At 42.1% G+C, this 11,222-nt stretch overlaps 1 long non-coding RNA gene and 1 pseudogene across 4 annotated transcripts; both read right to left on the bottom strand.

Annotated features, from left to right (window-relative positions):
* Positions 1 to 552: 552 nt before the first annotated feature.
* LOC115665516 (deoxyuridine 5'-triphosphate nucleotidohydrolase-like) lies at positions 553 to 4,268 on the bottom strand (annotated as a pseudogene).
* An 862-nt stretch (positions 4,269 to 5,130) lies between these two features.
* LOC130136064 (uncharacterized) lies at positions 5,131 to 9,898 on the bottom strand. Of its 4 annotated transcripts, none has more exons than XR_008815131.1 (7): positions 9,869 to 9,898; positions 7,987 to 8,094; positions 7,655 to 7,711; positions 7,381 to 7,577; positions 6,843 to 6,955; positions 6,510 to 6,739; positions 5,131 to 5,727 (listed from the first exon to the last, which is right to left on the bottom strand). It is a non-coding gene; the product is annotated as an uncharacterized LOC130136064 (long non-coding RNA). The 4 variants fall into 4 exon arrangements; XR_008815128.1 differs by lacking the exon at positions 9,869 to 9,898 and adding an exon at positions 8,533 to 9,862; XR_008815129.1 differs by lacking the exon at positions 9,869 to 9,898 and adding an exon at positions 8,864 to 9,862.
* Positions 9,899 to 11,222: the final 1,324 nt, after the last annotated feature.

Genomic DNA, 11,222 nt, shown 5'->3' with positions numbered 1-11,222 from the left:
GGCAAGGTGCAATACAAATACAGTATCTCTATCAAGAGGATCCCAGCCAATTGAAAACTTGCAAATAGCACAAGCACATAAATATCCCCACAAAGGACAAATCATGAAACGTATCCTGAACTAGACATGTAAAAAAAGTTACGTGATTTATACGTGAGTAGACAAGAACTAAAAATTTGGGGCAATCATGGGGAAAAATCCAAGGACAGAAGGTGAGAAATAGAAGAGGATTCCACCATACTAGATTCTAGAGCACAAGCACCAGGCCAGAGATCTTGCATCTCTACAGATTGCCTAGAGCCAATTCCCATATAGATATTCCAAGGAGATTCATTTTCCAGATAGTTATATGTCGATGGTATGTCACAGCTACACAAAATGACAGTTCACGATCTAATCGGTATACATATGGGAGGCAAACCATGCAGTATAAGTACATATAAATCTAACCCTCGAGGTAAAGGTTGTTAAGATCGATCTCAAATTATTGATATCGGACCATAATTTGGACTGATGATCATAAGACTCTACAGAAAACTAAGGTCTAAAATGATAGATTCTTAATCTTTATTTCGGTATTGACACCTGTATGTTATCTTGAAAAGGGAGAATGAGCTCAAAAGTAGAAAACAAAAGCACGAGCATCCCCACAACAGAACCACATCACTGAAGAAGCTCTCGTACCTCTTGAGAACGTTAACTAGAGAAGAATCTGGGGCAAAAGTAAAGAAGAGAACAAAGCGAATGCAAAGCCAGATGACGGCAGTAAAAAGAAGGAAGACAGAAGGATGAAAGAAGTACACAAGGTAATGGCACTGTGCTACACTGCTAATTACTTGCCGCAAGGCTCATGTCACACGAAAGGAGAAGATTATTAAAATGAGCCGTTTTGGATGGACAGCAGTCTTGGAGATGATTTTCAACCACTTAAAAGGTTGAAGTGTTAATTGCAAAAATGAGAAGGATAGGAGTGACTCAGCAGCTGACATGAAAAAGTCAAGGGATGTATTTGCAGTTAAGTAAAGACAATAACGTTAGAACTCATGCCATCACTTTGAAGACTCTACGCCAGTAATTTAGGAAAGGGTAAAACTCTGTTTGTCCACCCAATTGCAGGGGCTAATGTGTGCATTCGATCCCTGAAATGGGAGGTACCCCATAATGGAACGGGTTTGTATGCAGAATATAACAAGTGAGCATTCTCCACTAGTTGTATATGATAAAAACAATATCGAATTAACTCTCTACTTACATAACCAAGGCGCAAGATTTCAGCTTTTTTATCATTTTCCCAAAATGAAATGCCTGGGAAAATGCCAAAACATTTGGCCTTAGTTATACTAAAAGGACAATACAGATAAATATCAAATCATGCAGCTTCTGTAATATACCTTGTGCAGACCTACTGAAACAAAGCAAAAAAGTTTAACTGATACAGAGATTTGATGGAGGACAATGAGTGCACAACAAAGAATAAATCGTAAGGCTTCATCACACAAACTGGCAACTCGAAAAGTGGGACCCAAATTACACAATTAAACGGAGAGAGACTGAGCACAAGGAGATACTTCAAAAGCGTGACTGAGCACATAGCAATTAGCAAATACTTACGAACCAAGAGTTCGACGAGATTTCGAACCAAGATAATCCGCCTGCCAGACCTGCATGTATCCCAGGCACAACCTAAAACCCAATGAAAATAAACTTATAGAGAACAAAGTCGATGGCCGAAACCTAGCACACGAGCCTCGCACCCCTGTCGACCCAATCCCGCCCGTGCCTCTCAGAGTCAAGTCCAGGTCCTTGACCTCCGCAACATCGGGAGTCATGATCTTCTCAATGATCAGCTGCGCAATCCTGTCGCCCACCTTCACTTCAAAGTAGACGGCCGAGTGGTTTGAACAGGATTACCCCAATCGGGCCTCTGTAGTCCGCATCGATCACACCCGCACCGACATTGATCGAATGCTTGCATGCCAAACCTGATCCTGATGCTGAAGCAACAAATGTACAAGCGATTTGATTCAGCCCTGATCGATTATCCAAAACAAGGTATTGAAAGAATCTTTTGAGGTAAGAAGTTGCACATTACCTATTTGAGCAAATGTGCCTTAGGGCATTGTGATGCTCAGATCGGTAGGGACGAGCGCTTATCCTCTCCCCGGCACTTTCGTCGCAGCCGCAATTGTTTTTAATCCACAAACGAAGAAACCCACCTTCAGAAACCATCGCAACTTCTCAACAAGGACCGAATTTGAGACTCTAAGGAAAGTAAAATTTACGGCCACGTTTTTCGCCTCGAAAGATCGTAGCCCGCCCGGAGAGAGGGGACGCTTGCGAAGGCAAGACGGCCTTCCAGGAGAGCTTCTACCCTCTAAGCAGGGAGAGAGCGGCTCCCTGGCGACGACCACCACGACGCCATTGTTGTGGAGCTTCGGGATCTTGGGGACTTGGCTCGACCATCTTTCAGTGGCTGAAGAAGACGGTGATGGTTATGAGTTGAAGACAACACTACTCCGGTTTGAACAAGAGGCAACGGTCTCCAAGAAATGGCACGAATACCTCGAGCTTTGGATGAAGAAAGCGTAACAACACTACTCCGATTTCGCCATTTGGGCCGTTCTTTGTCTGGATTGATTTCAACCCAACAACAACTCCAACTGAGATCCTGGGAAAGTGGGAAAAGGGCAAGAGTCCTCTATACTTTATAGGGGAACGATTCGCGTAATACCAAAAAATAAGAACATAAATTTTCAATTAAAAGAAGGGCTAATATCGCCTTTAGTCCCTCGACTTTCTTGTCCTTTTTTTTCTTCAAAGGCTATCTCTACTTTTTAAAATTTATCACGTTATTGATGTGAATTGTCAAAATGCTGACTTGTAATGTCGGCCCCTTTAAAATGACCATACATAGGATGGAAAAGTAAAAAAAAAGAAAAAGCAATTGAAAACGGAGGAATTGTATAAAAAGAAGGGAAAAAACCACCAAAAACCCCAAACTTTGCCATCTGTAACACATTTACCCTGAACTTTTTTTTGTGACGCCAAAAATCCCGAACTTTACTTTTTGTGACACATTTACCCCAATGTATTTAGTCCATGGGCATTTTCGTCTTTTTTGCTTTTTCTTTTTTTTTTTTTTTTTTCCTTTCCGTGGGGGCCTCGCCGCTGCCGAGCGAGGCGGCCCTCGCCGATCCGGCGAGGGCGGCCCTCGCCGGCGTCGGCGAGGTCGACCCTCGCGGCGTGGGGCGAGGGTCGACCTCGCCGAGTCGAGCGAGGCGCCTCGCCGGCTGTCGCCGCAAGGTCCGCCTCGCTCGGGCGAGCGAGGGTCGACCTCGCTCGAGTCTGGCGAGGGCGGCCCTCGCCCGATCCGGGCGAGGTCGACCCTCGCCGCGCCGAGCGAGGGTCGCCGACGGCGAGGGTCGCCTCGCTGGGCGAGCGAGGCGCCCCGCCCGACTCCAGCGAGGTCGACCCTCGCTCGCCCAAGCGAGGTCGACCTCGCCAGACGGCGAGGGCCGCCTCGCTGCCCAGCGAGGGCGACCCTCGCCGACGCCGGCGAGGGTCGACCTCGCCAGACGGCGAGGGCCGCCCTCGCTCGCCCGGCGAGCGGACCTTGCCGCGACGCCGGCGAGGGCGCCCTCGCCCGACTCAGCGAGGTCGACCTCGCCCACGCCGGCGAGGGTCGACCTCGCTCGAGTCGGGCGAGGGCCGCCCTCGCCGCCCGTGCGAGGGCGAACCTCGCCCGACGCCGGCGAGGGCCGCTGACGCCGGCGAGAGGTCGCCCATCGCCGGATCCGGCGAGGCCGCCCTCGCTGACGCCGGCGAGGGCCCCCTCGCCGGATCCGGCGATGGGCGCCCTCGCTGACGCCGGCGAGGGCCCCTCGCCGGATCCGGCGATGGGCGCCCTCGCCGACGCCGGCGAGGCCCTCGCCGGAAAGGAAAAAAAAAAAAAAAAAAAGAAAAAGCAAAAAGACAAAAATGCCCATGGACTAAATACATTGGGGTAAATGTGTCACAAAAAGAAAGTTCGGGGTTTTTGGTGTCACAAAAAAAAGTTTGGGGTAAATGTGTCACAGATGGCAAAGTTTGGGGTTTTTGGTGGTTTTTTCCCTAAAAAGAAAAAAGGAAGATGGGATTTAATGTTCTGTAAAGAAAAAACAAGAAAAGGGAAAATGAATTAGGGTTTTCGAATTGGTACCACTCCAATCGGGCGAAAATTGTGGACTATAATTAATGGCGGTTTCTTCATGAAGCATATGATCCACCATTACTGTAATGAACATGATAAACCTTTTCTTACGTTAATTTTTGTCCAACAAAATGTTTTGAATGCTTTTATAGCAGTTGTTTTTTTTTTTCTTTTTCAAAATTTTAATTGGTTTTAGTAAGTGGCGAAAAGAGATCGTCAAATAATGGCCGAAAAATTGATTTTTTGCGTTATGTCGAATTTTTCCTACACTACAAATAAGGCGTTGACAATTACACTAAAACATGTTTCTGGTCCCTTTAAACTAAAACTAAATTTTTAAGAAAAAAACAATTTACTTCTCATAAATAATTGATCATGCTAATGAGGACCTCAAGAATGACTTTCAAGTGTATCTTATGATGATTGATGTAATTTCCAAAGTATTGACGGCACATATAACAAGAAAGGTTAGTACATTGAAAATTACTAATTTTCTTTGTCTAACTTATGCTAAGTAAGTTACGATCGTGTTCTTTAATAAAATGATAAATACATTTACTTTTGTGAAGAAAGTTGTGCTTTTCGCCATAGAAATTGTGCTTTGTGCTTAGTGGGCATAACTATTTCCACAGTCAAAAGTTGTCGTGACCACAGCTTTTCCCAATCTTTTCAGTTTCCATAAAGAAAAAGATGGAACTGGAAATCTATAGGACAAGGTCGACGCCGTAGCAAGTATCAACTTGGAGAAAAATAACGTCATTTGAGGAAATAAAAAGTACAGTTTTCTTATTGAAATGAAGCTCCCTAGAAACAAGCGCCCATTTCGGATGTGAAATGAAATGGAAAAGTAGCATTCGTTAAACCTTTACTCTTTAGAGAGCTAATGTTATCCCCGCTGTTAGAAAAACACGCATCGACAATATTTGCAATGCGAAACACAATTCTGTAACAAGGCGCTTATTTCAATCCAAATGAGTGCATGTGCTGATACGTTTCCCATTGGTACAAGTTCTGGACCCTTAAAGCCCACAAATCTTCAATTAAAAGGAGGGGGTAAAGAGGAAAGAAGAAAGCTGAAAAGACCAAACTACGTTCCTATATAGAAAGTGTATTCAGTAAATCATTTCAGTCCGAAACAAGGCCCGGATCTGTTCCACCTGCAAAATATGCAATCAAATTCAAGACAGCTACACGAGAGTTCTATGGTGAATATCTCCAGTCCCCACTTCAGACCACAATGTGAAACAGCATTCTTCGGTGAGAGAGAGAAAGAGGGAGGCTCAAGGGGAGAGAGATCATTCATTCAACTAAAAACATCTTCAAGCTCTCAAAGCAGCTTTATGAACTGTGGTTTCCTTGGGGATTTGGTGGCAACTTTTCTCGACAAGGTCAAGCAGCTTTTCCAAAGTTGTCGCCCCTGAGTTCAAAATCTCATTGCGGTCCTTCGTCGTTTGGAAACCGACAATTCCCATTGGTCAGTCTATCTTTGCCACCAGGGACTTGGAAACAACCATTAAGGAGAGATGCTTCTCAGCTTCCTAGAATGGCAATATAGAAGTGAGAGGTCATGCTGATAGAATATCATACAAGCTCGTATAATTATCATTAAATGGACTGTCTATCAGATGATAGTATTGATTTAATAAATTGAGGCATGTGATTGAATTAAGCTCTTAACAACAGCAATAAGAGAACCCAAAAACAAAGCTCTTTTCCTTGAGTGATTTAGCTACAAAGATTTTCTGAACACATTAATCAAGATCTCTAGCGAGATATACTTTTGTAACACAGGAAATGGTGAGTGTTAATACAAGCAGAAAAGCTTGCTCAGCTATATCTAGCAATATAGCAGAGCTCCTCCCCCCCTTCTAAAGCGCATTAGAATTGCAGGCTCCATGGCACAAGAAATGGTTTCACAATGCCAGACAATGACACTTACAGCTACAATAAGTTTATGAGCAGAAGTTGACTGAGCCAAGTGTACGAAACAAAAATATGAAGACAACATTCTCAAATCCACGGCAACTTGTATCTAATTCCAGCAACCATGCCCCAATCAGGGATCACAGGCAGAGGGGCTTCTCAGGGTTAAATGAGGGGTCTAGGCAATCATTAATAAAGAGTGACATTGATAAAGAACATAAATAAATGTTCCACATAATCAGACCTGGATACTGAGGCATAACAGCTCTGCAAGTCTCTTTAGGGTAATCCTCAAGGAATACTTCAAAACAACGATAATATTATGCAGAAAATAGAGCGAGTCACATCTGAATGGTGATCCAATGAAAAGAAGAAAAACGACAAGTTCTGTAATTACATGTTCAAAGATTCTCTGAAGAGGCTCCAAGCTAAAGGTAGCTTGTCTCGCCCAGGAGAAGCCAAAATTCTTCTTTTGACAATGATCAGGCCCTGTCTAAGATTTTCTGCTGCCTTCTCAACCAGTGCATCTCCTAGCATGTTTTCTCATTCTCAAATTCTTCTTTGACAGTACTTTAAAGAGAAGTCCGTTGGATAACCTCCACTGTGACCAATTGTTTCAGCAGCAACCTGCGTTAAAATATCAAAGGCATGGTCGACCAAATTCTATGGCACATTATTGAGATATTGAAAAATGTACAACCAATTACCTAGAACAATTCAAAGATGGTACCTGAATTGGGGAATTTCTGATAGATGTTCATCCTCTAAAGTGGCATTAAGAAGGCTTGACTGCATAGGATCATATGGTTATAGAACTAAGTACCAGCAGATTTTCCTTAGAACCTGCATTTAATTAAATCACAGAATGAACAGGTGAACCTTGAAAAGCTCGGTGAAGACTTAACAAGGAAAGAACTTCATCGGTATCCACTGCTCTGGTTGCACTTCACTGATGGAATCTCATATATCGCCTTATAGTATCAACAAATCTCAAGGTAATCATTGTTATGTGAGTATTACCTATGCCTACATCATGAAACACAAAATGTGGGGTAAACTAAGATGTGAGTTAAAATCTACCAGTACATCTGGAACGTCAAAGTTTGCGATAAAGCTAGAAAGGAAGAAGAGTATGTGCCAGATATATAAAGCCATACAAGTTCGTGGTTTGAACCACAACCTGAACACCGGGTGGCGCTTGATCGGCAGAAACAAATTAGTTAAAAGACAGTGGACACAACATTAGAAAAAGAAAAACACAAATTTACCGTGTCACGGGTCATAGTATATCCATTTCAACTCCAGAAGTGACGGAAAATCAGCTGGCGCTAGTTCGACAATGTTTTCACCTTCTTTAGGCCTTTTCTTCTCTTTGGAAGGATCTGCATCAAACACTCAGGGAGCTGATCTTCCTGGAAAGGATATGTGCACAGACATAATCCTGGCGATCTAAGCACAAACGAACCTACAAAATCCATCGATCAGAAAACCAATAATAGTAACAGTGCATAAACAGCTAAAAGCAATACAAAAACCCCGTACTTGTTGAAAAATAAAGGCAATTTTCTCCGTCCTTGCCATTGCTCCAAAAGTTTCTACCTGCATTTCAAACCCATCATAGGAATGTTCGACAAGGAAAAACCAATTACATGACAACAGAAGTCAAATTCAAGTTACCCCGATTTCTTGCATCAAATCAGTAGCTTCTGCTATAAGACCCTGTTCTTCCTTTATTTTTGCAAGTTTCTTGATCAACCGTGCTCTCTCAATTTCGACATATATCTGGCATGACAAAACTAGCTATAGAAACCACCAAACAAAAACAAATTGATGATGAATATAAGCTGTAATAGAGTTTGATTACACATATTCACCTTCCCAGGGGCAACAGAGTTAAGTGTCTTGATAAGCTCTATCTTGGTCTCAAGATTAGTTGTCTGGCCAACATATTGCATAGCCTGCTGCACCATTGCTGTCACAGCCTGTTGATAAGAAAACAGCGACATGTCGGTCACTATCCAATCAAGTCAATGACTTTATTACATCGAGATCACAATTAAAACTTTGATTTGAACTATTTGATTAACAGAACGGAAAATTTGTCACTCTAGAATGAAAATATGGTCAATAAAGGAACCAAAAGGGACAATAGCAAGGTGCAATGCAAATACAGGTATCTCTATGAAGAGGATCCCAGCCAATTGAAAACTTGCAAACAGCACAAGCACTATAATATCCCCATAAAGGACATATCATGAAACACAACATGAACTAGACATGAAAAAAATGTAATGTGTATCATACATGAGTAGGAGAACCGGAAGTAAAAATTTGGATCAATCATGGGAGAGAATCCAGAAACACAAGGTGAGAAACTGAAGAGGATTCCACAATACTAGATTCTAGAGGATTCACTATACTAGATTCTAGAGCACAAGCACCAGGCCTGAGATCTTGCATCCCAACAGATTGCCTTGAGCCAATTCCCACTTCGATATGGCAAGCACATTCGTTTTTAGATAGTTATACATAGATGGCATGTCACAGCTACACAAAACGACTGTTCATGATCTAATCAATACACATACGGGAGGCAATCCCTGCAGTATAAAATCTAACCCTTAAGGTAAAGGTTGTTAAGATTGATCCTAAATGATTGAAATTGGACCATACTTTAGATCAATGATCATGAGACTACAGAAAATTAAGGTATAAAGTGATAGATTCTTAAACTTTTTTCTGTACTAACACCTGTATGTTATCTTTGAAAAGAGGGAATGAAGCTCAAAAGTAGAAGATAAAAGCAGGAGCATCACCACAGCAGAAGCACATCACTGAAGAAGCTCTCCTACCTCTTAATGAAAGTTAACTAGAGAAGCATCTGGGCCAAAAGTAAAGAAGAGAATAAAACAATCGCAAAACCAGATAATGGCGGTGAAAAGAAGAAGACAGCAGGATGAAAGAAATAAACAGGGTAAAGAGCTATATGCTATGACGTAAAAAAGAATTCCGTCCCCAGCCAGAAGAGATGGTTGCTGTACAAAGGTGTTCGCATTGTGCTGCACTGCTGTTTGTGGAGGCACAGAAGACCTTCCATTACCCCAACCCAAGCTCTCATGAAGATAGAGCCCACTTCCAACTCCAGCAATAAAAAGCTATTCTTACTCCAGTGAAAAGCTTATGGATTCACCCAAGTCTGTATAGAAAGTATCTTCAGCCTTGCCACAACCACCAATTAAATCTTCCATCCAATCTAATTCAGGATGAGGGCGGCACCTCATTCTCATTTATAATCCCCTCATAGTTCAATCCCCAAAGTTAGCCCTAATTAGCAGGTTTGGCCTTTAGATATTGTTTTAGACGCACAATGGATCATGGACAGTGAGAACTGGGGCCTAATTTCATTTACTATGAGGTTGAGTCCTAATTAAATAGGCAAAGTAGGATATTTGGGACTGGGATTAGGAATCCCATTCTACATATCCAATGATCCTTCTCCTGGTCCCAACTGGGAATGATTTTTGACGTGACCAACTTCCATCTTTTTAATTGCATCCTATACAGACAGCAATCCTAAAAACGATTTTCAATGTAACAATCTTGTATAGATATAACTAACAGCCACTATTCATAATGCTCTGACTAATCCAGAGGAACTTATCAGCATTCGGCGTAGCATAACAATGAAACACCATCAATGAAGAGCGAAAATTCCACCAAGTTATCATGCAAAAGCAGAGATGAAAAGGTAAATACCTGGACATAGGTTAACCTCAACGATCCCATTTGCTCCTAAAAAAGGAGCGCAAGATACTTCTTTTTATTACACGAAAGTTTGGGAGCAACCGACTACAGGAAAAACAATTTAACATGTATGATTATCCAAGTATCAGTGTCATCAATAATTTTGGCTCCTTTATATCATTTGAAGGGGAAGGCGAAGAGTGCTTTGAGCTGGGAAGACAAAAGTTCATGCCCCAAGAACTAGGCAGATGACTGAACGCAATAATCTTGGTTCCTGCTTTTTCAATATTCCTTTTGCCACCGGCAAACGTAACGCATGCTGTGTTCATGCATGGGAGAAACTCCACAGAATGGAGAGGTACAACCCATACTCATAGCTCATCTTTAATTGATTGTATATTAGTTTGTCTGTGGGTAGACGAACATCAATCCTTGAATTAGTATTATGAATCACTCCTCTGGCAACCCAATCTCAATTTCTTTTCTCTCTGATTTCTTTGTTATGTAAAAGGTATAATAAGTGAGGCACCAAGGCAATACCTATCCGTCTCTATACAACATAATTCAAATCCTAAAACAAATCTAGTAACCAGAATAAAAAACGAAGAGGAGCACCGGCTACTACTATCTTCACTAAACCCTGAAAAGATGACAAAACAAAATAAAACTACTTAACTTAAACAATGTGCCTTCTCTCTGTGTCATCATAGACCAAGGATATCATCTATTTTCCAATCCTTCAATCACATATGTTACTTCAACTCCAAAGGGAGGGTCCATCTTGTAAAAGTACAGGTTCAAAGTATTTTGCTAGTAACTGCCTACTAGATAGTCCCACAATGTCCAGCTTATCCACACAGCTTTGTGCATTATTCTTTTACTCAGCTGAAAGAATTATTTCTGTCCTTCGTTGATGAGCACTTCCAGTTAGTGTTCTTGGTAGGATTCAACATCGCACAATCTTACGTTGACTTGATGTATCGGGGAGATGTTTCCCGATAGCTAATCTTGGTTGAATGTTTTGGTTAAGTTACCAGGTAACCTTTGGACAACTCCTACCTATTGAGTTTGCTGTCTCCTCCAAGGCCAAATGGTTATGGCGGAAACTCAAGTTGTTTACTACTGAGGTGATGAAGACTCGCCCGATATCAATCAATTTTCACTTCATAAGTAAGTGCAAATTCAAGAGGCCTGCCAGAAAAGATATCACCAGGGCTATCTCTTTGCTTTTTTACATATTTTACTATGTATACATCCATAACACAGGCGCAACCATTAGACTTCCACAGGAACATCATCAACCCCAAACTTTCCTTCATTAGAGGAAAAAGAAGAAGAAGAAGTAACCAGGCAGGCGAATCAAGCA

Source organism: Syzygium oleosum, unplaced genomic scaffold (genome assembly GCF_021117445.2).
Source record: "Syzygium oleosum isolate NSW1041296 unplaced genomic scaffold, Sole_v2.1 Sole_v2.41, whole genome shotgun sequence".
NCBI lineage: Eukaryota > Viridiplantae > Streptophyta > Magnoliopsida > Myrtales > Myrtaceae > Syzygium > Syzygium oleosum.
The sequence above is the reverse complement of the archived record's forward strand: the minus strand, read 5'-3'. Positions and strand labels throughout refer to the sequence as shown.